Genomic DNA, 19,240 nt, shown 5'->3' with positions numbered 1-19,240 from the left:
AGATGAAACTGAGGCTGATAGATAGATGTTAAATGACTTGCTGGAGTCACACAGTGAGTAAGTGTCTAAGGTTAGACTTGACCTCAAGTCTAACTCCAGGCCCAGTGCCTTGTCCACTGTGTTATCCTGCTACCCCAGTTAATTAACATAATTTGAGATTCGGTGGCATTAAGAATCCCCTTCTTTTCTACTTTTCTCATTATGTCCCATGTTTATTCAATCATATTAGTTTTATATTAATTTGTCAAATTCTATAGCCCTCTATCCTTTTTGATAAATATACACTATTCTGGTAGATTGGGAGGTAACCACAGATAAAATCTCCCTGGATTTTAGTGAAGCATTTCATAAAGAATCTCATGCGCTTCATCAAAGGAAGATGAGGAGATAGGAGCCAGAAGGCAGTACCATTAGCTGGATTAAGATCTGGTTAGATAGCCTTCTAAATATGAGTGTTGAGTCTGATATTTATCACTGATATATAGACCCAAAGGAATTCCTCTACTCTTGTATTTTGTTGCCCACACCATGACGTTAATATCCAGTACCAGGCTTTAATAATGATAAAGATAATTATGATGATGATGATAGCTAGCGTTTATATAGCATCTCCTATGTGCCAGGCACTATGCTAAATGTTTTACAGATATTTATTTCATTCATGCTTCACAATATCTCCGGGGGATAGGGGCTATTATCATTCCAATTTTAGAGTTGAGGAAACTGGGGTTAAATAACTTGCCCAGGGGCACATAGCTAGTAGGTGTCTGAGAATGGATTTAAACTCCTTCATTTTTTCCTGATTTAGGTCTACTACTCAATCCACTAGGTTACCTTGCTGCCTCAGTTGTTTATCTGGGCTCTTCCATCTACATGAGGGTTACTAAAAGGAAAGAAAAAGACACTTGATCAAGAGACCTTCATTATAATCTTATAATAATTACCTAGGTAATTAGGAAAAAAAATCACAACTTCTTAACTACATATAACTTCCAAGGTTCTTCTTAACTCTAAATGTAGTTGATCCTTCAAAAATTAAAGTTAATTCACTTGGACCTATGATAATTTGGAGATAAACATTTCTATCATCTTTTGGCCTTGTAATAGAAATAGATTAATATAAATATTCCCCTCCCCTTCCATGATTTTATCAGTGTAAGGAATGCCTGAGTAAGGAATGTGTCAACTAATGAAGATAAGCAAATCCTCTCCAATTTCTAGTCTTTGAAAGTTGCCTAGTGACACTGAGAGATTAAATATTGACCCAGTATCTCATAGTCAGTGTGTTTCAGAGGCAAGGCTTAATTCCAGGTCAACCTCACTCCAATAGCTACCATCCTTTTCCTACATCATGAGTTATGCTTTTAATATCTATTCAGGAACTTCAAGCCAATGGGAAACTTTAGAGTTTCCAAATATGAGGTTATCTAGTTAAATTAAAAACTATTCCCTTTACAATATCACCAGCATGTAACCATCTAGCTTTTACTTGTTATCTTCCAATGATGGGGAACTTCCAATCTGAAGGATCCTTTTCTAGTTTTGGTTAAGTCTAACTATTAGGACAATTTTTCAATTTTCCTACAGAGAACCTGGAATCTGCCTCTCTGTGAATTCTGCCCAGTGATCCTTCTTCTTCCCTCTGCAGTCAAGCAGTCCAGGTCTCATATCTCTGTCATATAACCAGGCTTCAAATACTCAGACAACTTTTGTGTCTCCCTTAAGTGTTCTCTCAATTTGACACAGCCTCAGCTCTTTTGACCAAACTTCTTTTGATGATTTCCACTTCTCTCTTCATCATGACTGACCTCCTCTTGACATTTCAGTTTGTGACTATCCCTCCAAAAATATGGCAGATAACCAATGAACATGTCCTCCTAGATGAAGTCTGACCACAGAAGAGCACTGTGGAACTCTTCTCAGACGCAATCTACTCATTGTGCCTTTCAGTTCAACCCCAGTTCACAGTTCTCTAATGTGGAGTTCCACCAAGTAACTAAAGGGAAATGACTGCATTTTAAGTTTTCTAAATGTATTCTTCTTTGAATTGTATTTTGTGTCTGTTAGAATCCCTTGTTTACCTCAAAACTCAGCTCAATCACCACTTTCTACATGAAGGTTTTTCTTGATCTCAGTTATTAATATTTATTTCCATTACAATCTTATATTTATTTCCCAATATTTTATATACTCATGCATGTTTCTGTTGTCTCCTTTAATAGACTCTATACCCCTTAGGGTCAAGAGCTTTTTCTGTTTTATCTTTGTATCATCAAGGTCTAGCCTACTGACTAACATGTTTTAAAAATCCTGGCACATAGTAGGTAATTAATAAAAGCTTGTTGCTTGAGTGATTGATTGATAATAAAATCATTCAATTTCAGACACATGTCCCGAATATCTATCAAAAATCCCAACAGATTGAAAAAATATTGTTTTAATTCATATTTTATGAATATTTATAATCAGAAGTCATAATATAAATCAATAATATTAATAATTTCCATGGAAGCATGGTAATAAACATGGTCAGAGAAACATCACAATCCATCCCTGTGTCAGACTCAGAGCAGCAGATATATAAACTGAAGTGATCTTTACAATAGTTGGGGGAATAATAGTCATGGCCCAGCTTTTATTAAATCTCTAGTTTCTTTACATTAACAATAAATTTTATTTTAATACCATCTCTACTTTTCTACTGGGAATAGTTGTAGTAGGAAAGAAATAAGCTTCAATATGAGTTTTTGCTCATAAACATTATAGTAGAAACAATGTAAGAAGGAAATGGGGATCAATGAAATGTATAAAATAAAACACCAAAGACCTGTCCAAGTAGAGAGAACAGCTTAGCCATTGGGGACTTACTGGGGGGTTCAGGCACTGTCTTCATCATCAGATGTGTCCACTGACTCGATAGTAGTTGAATAGACTGTCAGCCTGGTGTTTTCCTGCTGTTCCAGTTTGCCAAAATAGCCTAGCTGACTGTTTTTTGTGTGAACAGCAATCAGTTTCCTGGTGTGTGCCATTTTCTGGCATTCGATTCCAATAAGGACAATGCATATTGAAGTCAAAATGATGAAGCTGTGATCTCAGAATCATTTGGATAAGAATTCAATTGAATTCTCCTGTGGCAAGGAAATTAGATTTTTGAAATTTGAGGAAACTGGAAGGTTTTGAGTTTATCTGTTGGATTAAAATTCTTTTGCTATGAATGAATTGGGCATTCCAATAGCTCTCTACTAAAATGAGGGAGTTGGGACTAAATGTCCTCCTAGGTCCTTCTTAGCTCTTACTCTTGGTATCCCATCAAAAGAGAAAATATTGGACTTGGCTGTCATTGTTAGATTATAGTAAGCCAGTTATTGAATTGAAGTAGATAACTTACTCAAATGCAACCCTAAAGCACTCTAATATTGAAATATTCTTGGGAATAGTATAATATTTTATATGTTGAGATCTGGTAGTAGGAATTATCTTATAGCATTATTTGGAGGGGTTTTGGGAAGAGCTCAAGCAAGTCATTACTTTTCCTCTACCATCTTGGCTCTGCCTGATTAGGAATGTTTAATGAGTGATCTTTTCACTATTCTACCTTCAACAGGGCTGTAGCGTACTAAGACTTAGTAACAGCCTAACTTGCTATGAAATCCCTTCAAAAGTCTCCATTTGTTTTCTGTGGCTTAATTAGGCTATTTCAAAATAATAATTTATTATTTCTTAACATTTTTTATTTTAACTGCTGTCTGCACTTCATTATAACTGATGTTGTATCATTATGGACGTAAATGATTCTTGAAATGCTTGAATTCCTCACACCAATCAACAGTCAGTGCAATACTCCTAAGAGTCACTGAAGTATATTCTTCTCCAGATACACTCTGCATCTTTCCTTGTGATAATTTCAATCCTCAGAAAAACATAGAATTAAAAATGCAACAAAAGATAAAAATGGAAGACTGACAAAATCTCAAATTCAACTAAAAGAGATCTAACTAAAGACTGAAAAAATAGATCAATCCAGTGTCAATAAAAGCACACACAGGCAAACCATCAATGTTTCAAAATAATAGAATCATGACAAAATTACTGTTTGTCTCAAAAAGCTTGAATACCACTGTGGATGTTTGTTGTAAGCATGATGCCAGGTATGTATGTATGTGTATATGTACATGTATATTTAGGTTTAATTTATTTCTTTTAAAGTTTTTTTCCAGTTACATGTAAACATTTTTTGAATTCCAAATTTTTCTCCCAGTATCCCTTCCCTCCTCACTCTCAAAGCCAGCAAGCAATCTGATATAGGTTATACATTACAATCATGTCAAACATATTTCTATGTTAGTCACATCGTAAGAGAAGAATCAGAACAAAAGGAAAAAAGTACAAGAAAGAATAAACAACAACAAAGCAACAACAAAAGTGAAAAATGTATGCTTCGAACTATATTCAGACTCCATAGTCCTTTTTCTGAATATGGAGAGCATTTTCCACCATAAGTCTTTTGGCATTGTCTTGGATCATTGTATTGCTGAGAAGAGTTAAGTCTATCACAGTTGATCATCACACAATGTTGTTGATACTATGTATGTCCAATATTCTGTTGGTTCTGTTCATTTCACTCATCAATTCATATAATTCTTTCCAAGTGTTTTTTTTTTCTGAAATCCATCTGCTTATAATTCCTTACAGCATAGTACTATTCCATTACATTTATATAGCACAACTTATTTAGCAATTCCCTAATTCATGGACATCCCCACAATTTCAATTCTTTGCCACCATAAAAAGAGAAGCTATAAATATTGTTTTACATGTGGATCCTTTTTTCCCTTTTATGATCTCTTTGGGATATAGAGCTAGTAGTGGTATCAAACTATGCATAGTTTTATAGCCTTTTGGGCATGGTTCCAAATTGCTCTTCAGAATGGTGGGATCAATTCACAGCTGTACCAACAGTGCATTAGTGTCCCAATTTCCCCAGATCTTCTCCAACATTTATAATTTTCCTTTTTTGTCATATTAGCCAATTAGGTAGGAGGTAGTACCTCAGAATAGTTTGAATTTGTATTTTTCTAATCAGTATTGATTGAGAACCTTTTTTTCATATGGCTGTAGATAGCTTTAATTACTTCATCTGAAAACTGCCTGTTCATACAGGACATGATATATTACAAAACTTAAATTATAAAGTATTTTAAGTGATCCATTATAGAAATATACGATCAAGAGTATATGGGGGGGGCAGCTAGGTGGCACAGTAGATGAAGCACCGACCCTGTATTCAGGAGGCCCTGAGTTCAAATCCAGCCTCACACACTTGACACTAACTGTGTGACCTTGGGCAAGTCAATTAACCCTCATTGCCTGAAAAAAAAAAAAGTATATGGGGAGGACATCATAGGGGCACAGCCAAGATGGCAGAGGAAAGACATTAAATGAACAGAGATCCTAACACAATTACCCCCAAAACAGCAATAAAAGAACCCGTAGAGCAGAAAAACCCACAAAAAGATGGGCTGAGCTTATTTTCCAGCCAAAGACAGATTAAAGGGTGCCATGCTGGGTTGAGAGTAAGTTCAACCCCATGATTGCATCAACACAGCCCCCAGGCATGCTGCACCAGAGGAACTTAGCCCCAAGCCTCTGAATCAGCTGCAGCAACAGAATCTTCTGGAATGAATCTTATGGTAGGGTGAGAGGGCTAAACATCTGGCTAGGGAGTGGGGCATACAGGGGTGTCTGCATGACCTAAGGAGGAATTAGGCTAACTCACCCCAGCAGGGGAACCAGGAAGAAATTATGATCAGTGGGAGGCCCAGGTGGGGGAAAAGCACAGGTTCCATGGAATTAAGAACCACCAAAGCACTCTGCTGGCTGGTTAATTAGCAAGTTGGCTTGAGGTTATCTTCAGAACAGAGAACAGGCCAGGCAAGAGAAAAACCTGCCCTCCCTCAAACCAAAAAACACCTGGGACCCTCTGAAGCTTGGGACACTGTAGCTTGGAAATAGAGCATTAAAGAGGGAGTTAAAAGTCAAGTAAAAGATGGCAAAATGAACAGGCAAAGAAAGTTGGGAACTATTGAAAGTTTCTTCAGTGACAAGGAAGATTGAGGTACACTCTCAGAAGAGGATAACAATCTCAGGACACCTATATCCAAAGCTTCCAAGAAAAATATGAATTGGTCTCAGGCCATGGAAGCACTCAAAAAGGACTTTGAAGAGAAAGTAGGAGAGATAGAAGGAAGATTTGGAGAGGTAGAGGAAAGAATGGAAAGGGAAATGAGAGCAATGCAGAGAGTGATGAGAAAAAAGTCAACAGCTTGAAAAGTCAAATGGAAAAGGAGATACAAAAGCTCTCTGAAGAAAATTATTGCCTAAGAATTAGGATTGAACAAATGGAAGCTAGTGACTTTATGAGAAACGAAGACACAATAAAGCAAATCCAAATGAATAAAAAAAAAATAGAGGGCAATATGAAATATCTCCTTGGAAAAAGATCTGACCTGAAAAATATATCCAGGAGAGATCATTTGAAAATCATTGGACTACCTGAAAACCATGACCAAAATCAGAGATTTGACAGCATCTTCCAAGAGATTGTCAGGGAAGATTGCCCTGATATTCTAGAAGCAAAAGGTAAAATAGAATTGGAAAGAATCCATGAATCACCTCCTGAAAGAGATTCCAAAAGGAAAACCTCCAGGAATATTATAGCCAAATTCCAGAGCTCCTAGGTCAAGGAAAAAAGTATTGCAAGCAGCTAGAAAAAAGGAATTCAAATATTGTGGAGCTACAATATGGATAAAACAAGATCTAGCAGCAGCTACATTAAAGGACTGGAGGGCATGGAATGTGATATTCCAGAGGGCAAAGGACCGGGGGCTACAGCCAAGAATCACCTACCCAGCAAAACTGATTATAATCTTTCAGAGGAAAAAAATGGGACTTCTAAGAAAAAAAGGACTTTCAGGCATTTGTAATGAAAAGAGCTGAACTGAATAGAAAATTTGACTTTCAAATACAAGACCCTAGAGAAGCATAAAAAGGTAAACAGGAAAAAGAAATTATGAGGTATGTTAAAAGATCAAATTGTTTATATTCCTACATGGGAAGATAATACTTCTAACTCATAAGAACTTTTTCAGTATTAGGGTAGCTGAAAGGAATAGTTAGAGGACAGAGTTCTGAACTGAATATGAAGGGATGATATCTGTAAAGCATTTATTTTTTTTGTTTATCCTTGTTCTTTGTGTGGCAAGCAGGGTGGGGTGTCTTATGTCTGGGGCTAGATTTGGGATTGGGACCTCCTGGGTCCAGGACTGGTGCTTTGTCCACTGTGCCATCTACCTAACCCATGACGACATCTTTAAAATAGCGATGAGGGGTAGGAGGAATGCACTGGCCAGGGGAGGGGAGCAGAGAGGAACCTGGAAAGACCTATATGAGCAGAAGCAGAGTAAAATGTACTGTATACAAAATAACAGCAATTGTGTAAGATGATCTGGGAAACACATGGTTATTTTCTGCAAGGCAATGATCCAATATAACTCTGAAGTACTTATGAAAATTGAAATCTGTCTACAGAAAAAGAACTGTATCTGGAAACAGATGGAAACACATTTTTTTCTGAAAATTCCTCAATCTGAAGTTTTGTTTTTATCTGTTTTCTCTCACAACCTAGCTAATGTGGAAATGTTTTCCATGACTACTCATGTATAATGTTTATTGAATTAATTGAGTTCTTGGGGTGGGGGATAGAAAGGGAGAGAGGAAGAGAAGTTGGAACACAACATTTTAAAAACTTGATGTCAAAATTTTTTTCATGTAATTTGGAAAATAAAATTCTAAACAGAAAAAAAAAAAAACTTGGATAAGATTGCCTTATCACCATCTCCTGGTTAAGCTTTTTTTAACTATAAGCTGACCCAGCACAGTTCACCTGAACACCAAAATTTCTTACATTCATAAACTAATAGAGCTTCACCATTTTTTCTCTACCCACATTACAGATGAGCACCCATCAGTGCTGGATTTGGTTTTTTTATATATTTTTTATTTTTTTTTTTATTCAGCAACAAACATTTATTTTATTTTCCAATTACATGTAAGGGTAGTTTTCAATATTCATTTTCATAAGATTTAGAGTTCCAAAATTTTCCCCCTCCCTCCCTTTCCTACCCCCTCCACAAGATCACAATCAGGTTATATATGTAAAATCCACAAGTGTTCTTTTTATCAGTTCTTTCTATAGTGGTACATAGTAAGCTTCCTCATTAGTTCCTTGGGTTTGTCTTGGATCGTGCATTGCTGAGAGTAGTTAAGTCATTGACAATTGCTCATTGAACAGTACTGCTGTCACTATGCACAATATCCTACCACTTCACTATAAATCGATGTTCATTAGTCTTTCCAGGTTTTGGGGGGATCATCCTGTTTGTCATTTCCTGTAGCACAAGTCCATTCCACTACAATCATATAACACAGCTTTTTCCATCATTCCTCAATTGATGGACATTCCCTTGATTCTCAATTCTTAGCCTCCACCAAGAGTTGCTATAAATAATTTTTGTACAATTTTTCCCCCTTTTCTCTTTTCCATGATTACTATTGTTAATTGTTTCCCTCCCATCCTATTCCCTTCCCCATGATATTTATTCTATTATCCATCTTCTTTCATCCTATCACTCTTCAAAAGGGATTTGCTTCTGTCTGTCCCCTCCCCCACTCTGCCCTTCCTTCTTTTGCCCCTCTCTCTTTATCCCTTTCCCCTCCTATTTTCCTGCAGGGTTAGAGAGATTACTCCACCCAATTGAGTGTGTACATTATTCCCTCCTTGAGCCAATTCTAATGAGATTGAGGTCTTTGAGCCAATTTTGATGAGTGTTAGGCTCATTTACTGCCCAGATTAAATAGATTACTCCACCCAATTGGGTGTGGCTATTAGTCCCTCCTTGAGGCAGCTCTGATGAGTTTAAGATCTTTGAGCCTTTTCTGATGAGTGTAAAATTCATTTACTACCCTGCTCCTCTCCCATCTCTTTCCCCACTCCATAAGCCTTTTCCTGTTACTTTCACGTAGGATTTCCCTTCTGCCCTTCCCCCTCCCCCAATGAATTCCCTTCACCCCTCAATTTAACCCTAAAGATGTCATCACCTAACTAAGTGACACAGTGGACAAAGCATCTGACCTGGATCCAGGGGGATCCCTACCAAAACCTGGCCTCAGACATAAGACAGTCGCCCACTGTATGACCCCAGGTATGTCCCCCTGCTCCAATTTTTTTTCTTTTTTTTTGTTTTTGCAGGGCAATGGGGGTTAAGTGACTTGCCCAGGGTCACACAACTAGTAAGTGTCAAGTGTCTGAAGTGGGATTTGAACTCAGGTACTCCTGAACCCAGGGCCGGTGCTTTATCCACTGTGGCCCCTGGCCCCTGGCCCTGCCCCTAGCCCTGGCCCTGCCCCTGCCCCAGCCCCAGCCCCAGCTCCAATTTTTTATGGTTCTCTAGGGTCTTGTATTTGAAAGTCAAATTTGCCATTCAGTTGAGATCTTTTCATCACAAATATCTGAAAGTCTTCTTTTTCATTAAAGTCCCATTTTTTTCTGCTGAAAGATAATGCTGAGTTTTGCTGGGTAGGTGATTCTTGGTTGTAATCCCATTTCCCTTGTCCTTTGGAATATCATATTCCATGCCCTCTGGTCCTTTAATGTAGAAGCTGCTAGATCTTGTGCTATCCTGACTGGGGCTCCACAGTACTTGAATTCTTTCTTTTTGGCAGGTTGTGATATTTTCTTCTTGACCTGAAAACTCTGGAATTTGTCTATAATATTCCTAGGAGTTTTCCTTTTGGGATCTCTTTCTGGAGGTGATCAGTGGATTCTTTCAATTTCTGTTTTAGCTTCTTCTTCTATAATTTCAGGGCAAATTTCCCTGGGAATATCTTGGAAGATGGTGTCTAAGCTCTTTCCTTGATTATGGTTTTTAGGTAGACCAATAATTTTCAAATTATCTCTCCTGGACCTATTTTCCAGGTCGGCAGTTTTTCCCAGAAGATATTTCACATTGCCCTCTATTTTTTTATTCATTTGGATTTGCTTCATTGTGTCTTGGTTTCTCATAAAGTCATTGGCTTCCATTTGTTCAATCCTAATTCTTAGGCAATTATTTTCATCAGAGAGCTTTTGTACCTCCTTTTCCATTTGGCCAGTTTGACTTTTCAAGCTGTTGACTTTTTTCTCATGACTTTCCTGCATCCCTCTCATTTCTCTTTCCATTTTTTCCTCTACCTCTCTAATTTTATCTTCAAAGTCCTTTTTGAGCATTCCTATGGCCTGAGACCAATTTGTATTTTTATTGGAAGCTTTAGATATAGGGGCCCTGATGTTAACATCTTCCTCTAAGGGTGCCCCTTGGTCTTCCTTGTTACTGAAGAAACTTTCTATGGCCCTAACCTTTCTCTGCTGACTCATCTTGCCTTTCTTTTACTAGATTTTTAGCTCCTTAAAGTGGGGCACTGTTTCCAGGATGCAGTATCCCAAGCTTAAGAAGTCCCAGGTATTATGATTTAAGGAGAATCAGGTTCTTCCCTTGCCTGGCCTGTTTCCTGGTCCTAGATGACCCCAGACCAACTTGCCAATCAACAAGCTTTGTGTGTTGTGGTTGTTAGCTCCAATGAGCCTGTGCCCCTCCCCCACCTGGGCCACTGCTACTCTAGCCTACCTCCTGGTACTCAGCAGGGGTGTAAAATCCAAGTTCTGCCTTAGCACCAGCATAGACCCCTGTAATCTTCCCTGTGCCTAGAGCTCAACTCACTCACCAGACTGTGAGCTTAGTTCCAGACAACACTGGCAATTCAGCTGATTCAGAGGCTCTGGGGGTCTCCTTCTCTGGTGAGGCCTTCCTGGGACTAGATCTGTGTCAGGTTGACTGTGGGGTTGGTCTCAACTCCTGTGTCAGCCCAGCAGCTCCCTCCTTCTGACCTTCCAAGCCATTCTTGGTTAGACATTTTTCTGTGAGTTTTGCTCCTCCAGGCATTTTCCTATGACGTTATTTGGATGTTTTTTGGAGTGATCATGTCATGCGTTCAGGAGCTCACTGCCTTTCCTCAGCCATCTTGACTCTGCCCCAGAAGTCTGAATTTGTTTTTGCAGCTCAGCCTCTACCCCCATATTCAAAAGCAACTAAATTTTTATCCTCAGTTGAGTATAAGTGGAGTAAAATGCTACTCAGCACCATTTGGGAATAAAGTTTCTAGTTAAAGATGAATTAATTGATCGATTGATTGATTGATTAATGATTGTCACAGGTGATATTTGTGAATTTATGGTTTCCAAATAAAATAAAATATACTTACCAATAAAAAAGGCCTATCTAGCCTAAAGGAGAAGAGTGCTTAGCCTGGCCTTCTAGCCTAGAGGAAAAATAGAGCTCAGCCTGGCCTGCTTCTTCCTCCAAGTTCTCTGCCACCAAGAGCACATCTGAGAGGGTCTACCTGAGAATAACTGAGTGTGGAAGATTTTTCTGGGTCTGGAGGAGAGGCAGTTCTTATATACTAGTTTAATTTAAGGGGCTAGCATCATGCAAATTTATTGGTTTTCTGGACTTGAGGGTGGTTCTGTGTTGAGGTCAGAGTTCACACCTTCTGAGAACACACCCTCTTGAGGGCCAGGTAACTGTGGTTTTAATTGAATTAACTTTAAGTGAGTTAATCAGCTAAGACAATCAATTCAGTTACACTTAATCCAGTCAATTAGGGCATTTCCCCAAACCCTATTATTTTCTCACAATCTCAAAATCTACCTGAAAGAGGAATTATGCAAAATAAGTAAAGCAATTGTACTGTTTGCATAGTCTACAATAGGAAGCCCAACAAGCCTTATGAATTAACAGTAGAGAACAACTAAGCCCTAATAGGCTTTCTGGTGGTCCTTCTACAACAAACTCCCATACTGTGGCAAGGTACAGAAACAGGGCTAGCTACTTGTGCTCTGAGATCCCCTCAAAATTTTTCTTCTACTGTGTCAGTCTGTGCCAGAACAATTTTCCCTTGTCCTCACCCATCATTCTGTGGCAGTAAGTAGCAGAACTCAACTCTGCTCACCCTTTTGGGAAGAAGGGGAGATATGAGGAAATAAGAGCTCAGTTGTCTAGGGCAGCAGCAAGCTGAAACAGGGCTCAGCCAGAGAAGTAAAAAAGAGAATTGGAGCAGGGTGCCAGCACACATGGAGGGCTGCATCAGGACTGAAGGGAAAAGGGTATAGACTCCATCTGGAATAAGTTCAGTCCCCCCAGGAGACTGAGACCATTGAAAAATGATTTCTCCAAAAAGTGGTGGGATTCTATTTCAGTCTCATCTCACTGATTGAATTAGCCTTCCTTCTATGGGTCTCCATTCCCTTATCTTTTAAATGAGACCATTAGATTAAATGACTTCTCAGAAAAAAATTCTAGAATCCCAGGGCTTTTGATATGCAATCACCCAGCAATATTTGAACTATCAACACTAAGATGCTTATCTTTCTCATTGTCAGCTTTTTATTTGGGGAAGATATTAAAACAAAAGAGACAGGGGGCAGCTAGGTGGTGCAGGAGATAGAGCACATAATACAAGAAAACTCTTCATAATTTTTGAATACATAAAACAAAGCACAAATTGAAAGAATCCACAGATCACCTCCAGAAAAAAAAAATCACTATGCTACAATTCCAAGTCATATGTAGTGGCTAAATTTGCCAATTCCAATGAGAAACAAGAAATTTTAAAAGGGATAAAGACAAAAACCTTCAAATATAGAGGAAAGAAAATTGAAATAACCATTCTGCTCTCTTAAAAAAAAAACAGAAGGGAATGGAACAATATAACCTCAAAAGTAAAGAATTTTAAGAGGCAACCCAAAATGACAAACCCTGCAAACCTAATCATGGTCATCAGTGAAAAAAGGATGGATCTTTAATATTAAATAGAGATACATGAAACATTTCTACCAAAAAAAAAGTACCTAGCAGACTTTTATTTGGAAGCATTTCACAGAGATATATGAAATATAAATAATTCAAGTAAGAAGAAAAGGAACAAAATTAAATTACCTCATCTCTGGAGACTATGAAAAGGAAAAAATATAAAAAGAGAGACACCTAAAGTTTTTGGTTTTTTGACTACTTAATATTTTATTTTCCCCAATTACAATTAAAAACAATTAAAATTCATTTTTAAAAAATTGAGTTCTAAATTCTCCCTTTCCTTCTCTCTTCTAACTAGGAAAACAAGCAATTTGATATTGCTTGTATATCTGCAGTCATGCAAAACATATTTACATATCAGACATATTGTGAAACAAAAAAGAGACCAACAAAATCCACTGAGGAATATCATATTCCAAGCCCATTAAACCTGTAATGTAGAAATTGCCAAATCTTGTGTTATCCTGATTGACTCCATGATATCTGAATTGTTTTTTTTTTTTCTGGCTGCTTGTAATATTTTTCCTTGACCTAGGTTTTAGCAGTTCTCAATTTCTGTAAGTTGCAGGGTAGATAGGGATGTGCACTGGTAGAGAGAATTTCCCCACTGAGAGTTCCTTATAAAATAAAATTGCAACTGTCCCCCAATTCCCTAAAAAAACACCTATGCCATGCAAAGTATTGGAGGAATAGAAAGAAGAAGATAGAAATATTGCCAAAAAAGAAAAAATAATAATAAATGATAGGACTTAGTGCTTTATTAGATTTAGAGAAATAGGAAGAGATCTAAGGCAACTGAAATGTTGTGCTAGGGTGATTGGGAGGATGAAGGTAATATTGGAAGAAACTGGAAAGTCTTGAGTTGGAGGTTCTTTTAGGGGGGTAGGTTCAATGTTGGGCATCTTGAAATGCTAGAATTTTGGTCATTCAGGTGAATAAATCCATCAGTCAGTGGGTAATGAGAATCTGGAGGTCAGGAATAGAAGTAGGACTCAGGAGATATAGATTTGGGTTGCAGGAGACAGGGCTTCTTTTCATTCTCTTTAATAGTAAACTCATCAAGGAGGAAAACATCTCTCCATCAAATTATTGTCACCAGATATCTCTTGAAAACTTATGGGGCTCAGGCCACAGTTAGAGAAGCCACAGCCACTGAGCTACCATTTCGTCACAACAAGCAGCCAGAGTTCTCAACAAGGGGAAGGGACACTGATGTGTTTACTCTCCTGAGCTGAGCCAACTTTGACTGGAATGTGGACTCAGATGTTTTGCCTCAGCATGAGATCTGGCCTGCTGTTTAACAATCTGGTTTGAAAACAGTGGCATTTGTCCGTGTCATTATTCCTTATTATACATGTGAAAGAAATGAATAAGGAAACTAATGAAGAGCCAACATGCTATAGAGAATTTATAATTCAGTGATGTCTTTCTCTGTCAAAAGGGAAATCACTCCTCAGCTAATAATGTGCTTGTGTACTTAAAAGTTGAGAAATGAGACTTAGGATATTGATAGAATTGTCTCCTATGACATTTTTCCTTCATGGTGGCCATCAGAGAAATGTGAAATGAAATGGAACAACTTGACATGTCACTAATCTTCACTAGTGTGCTTGAGTCCTAATTACCAGGAGCCTAAATCCTATCCCTGACAAATTCCATTCACATTAATGAAGGTTTTCTTCGAGATATAGCCCTAAATGTTTCTTAAGTAAATTTTTCTATAGCATTTGATAATAATAGCATGTGAATCCCTTTAGGGGTCATGACTACAGCCATTCAAAAAAAGAAAAAAAATTAACAATTTATCTGGAATATTTTTGGTATCCGAAACTGAATTTATTGTTTCTCTCACGAGCAAATCACTTTGTATAGGGGTTTGAAAGGTGCCTTAAACATTTACAACCTATGGACCTACAACCTAGGGGCCAAATTTAATATGTGGAGAGTTAATTGGGTGGCTTGCCATAATATTGGGGTTCAGAAAATAATGAGGGACCTCTAGGTCCAAAACTTCCTCCCCTCTGAACTGCCTTCTTAGATATTTCTCCCAGGCCAATAAGAAAGGAGCTTAACAGTCTCTTTTCTAGGTTTTATTAATGGAAATAAAATACACAGCAAAGATGAAATTAATAAAGTCAAGGACAATGGCATAGGAAAGAGGAACATGGATAATCCCCCTAACTCCAGCTCAGCTAATTCAAAGAGCTGGATTTAACTCAGAACCAGGGGTCTGTAATTTCTATAGGAGTCAACAGCCAGTCTCTAGTCCACTCCAAGGCCAGAGAGAGAGAGAGAAAGTGTCTGTTATTTCCTGTCAGGGTCCCCTTTTCTACCTTTTTCTCCCTCCCCCAAAGGGGAGGTCCTTCAAGTAGTGTGGCTGAGACTAGTTTTCTGTTGATGACCCAGTCCACAGCCTTTGAGGACACTCCTTCTCAGGTTTGACCAAGTTAGACTAGGCTTAACAGGGCAGGCCAGGCCAGGTGTGGCTCAAGTTCTAATCACCTTAAGTGGGTACTTAGTAATTTCTCATTCACAACCAATTCAAACACTACTAAATTAATCAAGTTAGACTCCTGGGCCTCTGCCAAATTCCATTATTTTCCCACATATTGTTTCCTCATATTCAAAATCATAATAATAATACTTAAATAGTAGCTGTCCCACAGGGTCAAAAGGCTTAAATGAGATAAAGTATAGAAAGCACTTTGCATATTTTAGAATACATAATGTCAAACTATAAGTTATCAACCAGTTGCTCATTTGCATTGGAGTAAGAGTTCCATAAACACAGAGATTTATAGATGAATGAAAGTACATCTGAACAAAATAAAAATCTATTAACATCTTTTTCAATGATGTTGAGATTAAAATGGTTCCAGGACCCTTTGCTGTACTGTTATTTTTTTTCTCATATTTGATATTCTATGTACTATCAAATGGGTGGATAAAATAACTGGGCTTTTTTGTAGTTGAATAAAATCAAAGTTGAATAAAATCACAGAAAGCATGATCAGCAAAACTCTACTAGCAAAGAGGACAAAACCCATTTCCACATGTATTTGTCCTCCTCTGTTAAGTTTCACATTTCATTCTATGTTTCTTGGAGATTATGAGTATTTGGTATGACAACATCAATTAAAAATGATGGTTTTGATGTTTTTATGGATTATTGCTATGTCTGAGTGATGGTAGGCAAAAACTGTAAATAGTGATAGTGGTTCACGTTGCTTGATTGGTTGAGGGGTTTTTTTTTGGTTTTGTTTTTCATTTTGTTTTTGTTTTTGTTTTTGCAGGGCAATGGAGGTTAAGTGACTTGCCCAGGGTCACACAGCTAATGTCAAGTGTCTGAAGCCAGATTTGAACTCAGATACTCCTGAATCCAGGGCTGGTGCTTTATCCACTGTGCCACCTAGCTGCCTGCCCTGGTTGAGTTCTTAAAGATAAGTTGAGGTATGCATTCAATTTCTGGTGTATACTTCTAGCTACTAGGTCATATATTTCCCAGATTTGGGGAGGTGACATATTTTTGTAACTTTCAGTGATGTGTTGTAGAGTTCCTATTTATTATTGCATAGGCAGCAGTGGTCATTAATTCCAGGCTCCTTATGGATGACTTCTTTAATTTCTGCTTACAATTAATATCACAAGCCCCTCTATTTCCATCAAAAATTCCATATGACTCAGCCATTTGTTTGATGCTTCTTGGTTGAGATATTTTGGGGGCTTTTCAAGCATTTATTGCCCATGGAAGGCCTTTTGATTACACTCCAGGAATTTAGCTATTATATCGGTTCCATCCCAAAGTAAACCAATTTCAAATGCACTCCACAAATTAAATGGCATGTGCCAGTAATAATTATTATCATATCTACTTTCATTTTAACATCATTTGCTTTTTCTCCATATTGGCACAATCTAAGATATTGAAAGGCATCTCAGACTTCCATTATTATAATTTTGGTAAATGTAATTCATTCTGAAACATTATATTCAACATTTGCATCTCAGTAACTATTTAAAATTTAGCCATGAATTATGTTTAAAAATTCTCCATATAACTTAGAGGCAGTGTTCTAAAGTAGAAAGGACATGGAATTTGGAATCAGAAGACCTCCTTTGGTGTCCCAGTATTTTTATGTATTTGACTTATGGCCTGGGGCAAGTCATTTAGGCCCTGTAAGTTTCAATCTCCTCAATCTCTAAAATGATATCTGCCCTGTCTAATTTTCAAGCTTGTTGTTGGGATCAAAAGTGTGTGAAAGTACTTTGTAAACTAACTACAAAATGCTTAATAGATGTAAACTATTATTTGCAACACAATAAGATTCTACAACTATAAAGCCCTAATCCAGTGCTCCATAATGGTCTAAATGAAAAACTGCATTCTTGAAAGCTATTCCAATAGATCCTTTGCCAGTATATATATAAAAAAAGCTGCTATACATATTTTTTTACATGTGGGTCCTTTCTGTCTTATTTTAATCCCTTTGGGGTAAAGATTTTGTAGCAGAATTTTCTGGGTTAAAGGTTATGCAATTCAGTGATGTTGCAAACTACTTTGTAGAATTAATAGTTTCTTTCACAGCTCCACCAACTGTGCATGATCATGCCTATTCTCCCACAAACCCTCCAGCATTTGTCACTTTCCATTTTTGTCATTGATCAATCCAGTAGGTGTGAGGAGTACCTTGAGTTGTTTTAATTTGCATTTCTCTAATTATTAGTAATTTAGAGGATTTTATATGACAATTGTGTGGGGGCCAAATTTAATATATGGAGAGTTAATTGGGTGGCTCTTCAAAGCTCCCTCCCCTCCTAACTGCCTTTTTAGATATTTCTCCCAGGAAAATAAGAAAGGAGCCTAACATCCTCCATTCCACAAATGAATCAGGTTTTATTGAGAATAAAGTAAACAGCAAAGGTGAAATTAATAAAATCAAAGACAAGGGAATAGGGGAAAAGAAATACGGATAATCCTCCTAACTCTAACCTAAGTCTATACAATGACAAAATTCACTTCCAGTTCAGCTAATTCAAAAGAGCAGAGTTTGTATTTTAACTTACCACCTGGAGTTCGTAGCTTCAATGGAAAGAACAGCTTACTACCAGGCTTGAAGGATTTGTTTGCTGCTGTTGCTGCTGCTACTCACGCCACCAAGATGAGAGATAACTCCTGAAGAGCAGCGAATTCTCCCGCCAAAAGGGGAGGTCCTTCAAAAACTGCCTGTGGAAAGTGGTTTCTCCTTCTGACCTCAGCAGCATTCCTCACTTCAGGGCAGGCCAGGTGTGGTCCCTCCCAATGAGTCAGCCAAATTCCAATACTCTTAGCACAATTGATAGCTTGGATTTTTTTCCTCTGAAAAGTATCTGTTCATATCTTTTTGGTCTTTTACCAATTGGAGAATGGTTTTTTTTTCTTGTAAATGTAAAGCTTTGATAGAGCTGCAGCTCTTTGTCATGAATTCCTGCCCATCATTGCCATTGGTCTTCCTGTCTACTGCTCTATTCAATTAAGGGAGCTGCAAATGAGATAGGAAACTACAGGAATGAAAACTACTGAAGTCTGCTTCATAGTTTTTTCCTACCTATGATAACCATTGCTGTCTCTCCTCCCCTATACGTGCTAGATTTTTCTGTCATATTAAACAAACTCCTACTTTTTGTTGTACTCATCCATTTAATTTGGAATTACCATCTACTAAAGTAAAACCTTTTTCCTATAGCTACCTCTCATTTTTGCAGTGTGCTGCAATAACTACCCTTTCTATACCACTCCTCATACTTTCCCAAAGTCTCCATTACTGAATCAATCACTATGTACCATAGATTTTATACAATCAATGGACCAGGAAAAGATGTTATATGAAATGTAGTTCCTTAGCAGATGAACTTGTATCCAGAGAAGAACACAAAGAAAATGTAGACTCAATCCCATTTAATCCTTCCTATTATATTGAAACCAGTTTCCTATTGTAAATCAGGCATTTTACGATATTATGAAAGGTGGTTTTATTCCAAGTAAAGTCAAGGCAAAGTAATGAGCAGTTATTAAGCACTTTTGTGTATAAAGTCCTATGAAAAGTTCTGAGAATACCAAGAAGGCAAAAACAACTACTGCTCTCAGGGAGATCAACAGCCATGTACAAAATATATGCAGAAAATACTAGACAAAATATCTGGGTAAAGGCAAAATAGATTAAAGCAAAATAAATTCTCAGTCTAAATATGAGCAATCTCTCACTGAAGCCCTCATATGTAATTTCTTTGTTTACTCTTTG

The sequence above is a fragment of the Dromiciops gliroides genome, chromosome 5 (assembly GCF_019393635.1).
Source record: "Dromiciops gliroides isolate mDroGli1 chromosome 5, mDroGli1.pri, whole genome shotgun sequence".
NCBI lineage: Eukaryota > Metazoa > Chordata > Mammalia > Microbiotheria > Microbiotheriidae > Dromiciops > Dromiciops gliroides.
The sequence above is the reverse complement of the archived record's forward strand: the minus strand, read 5'-3'. Positions refer to the sequence as shown.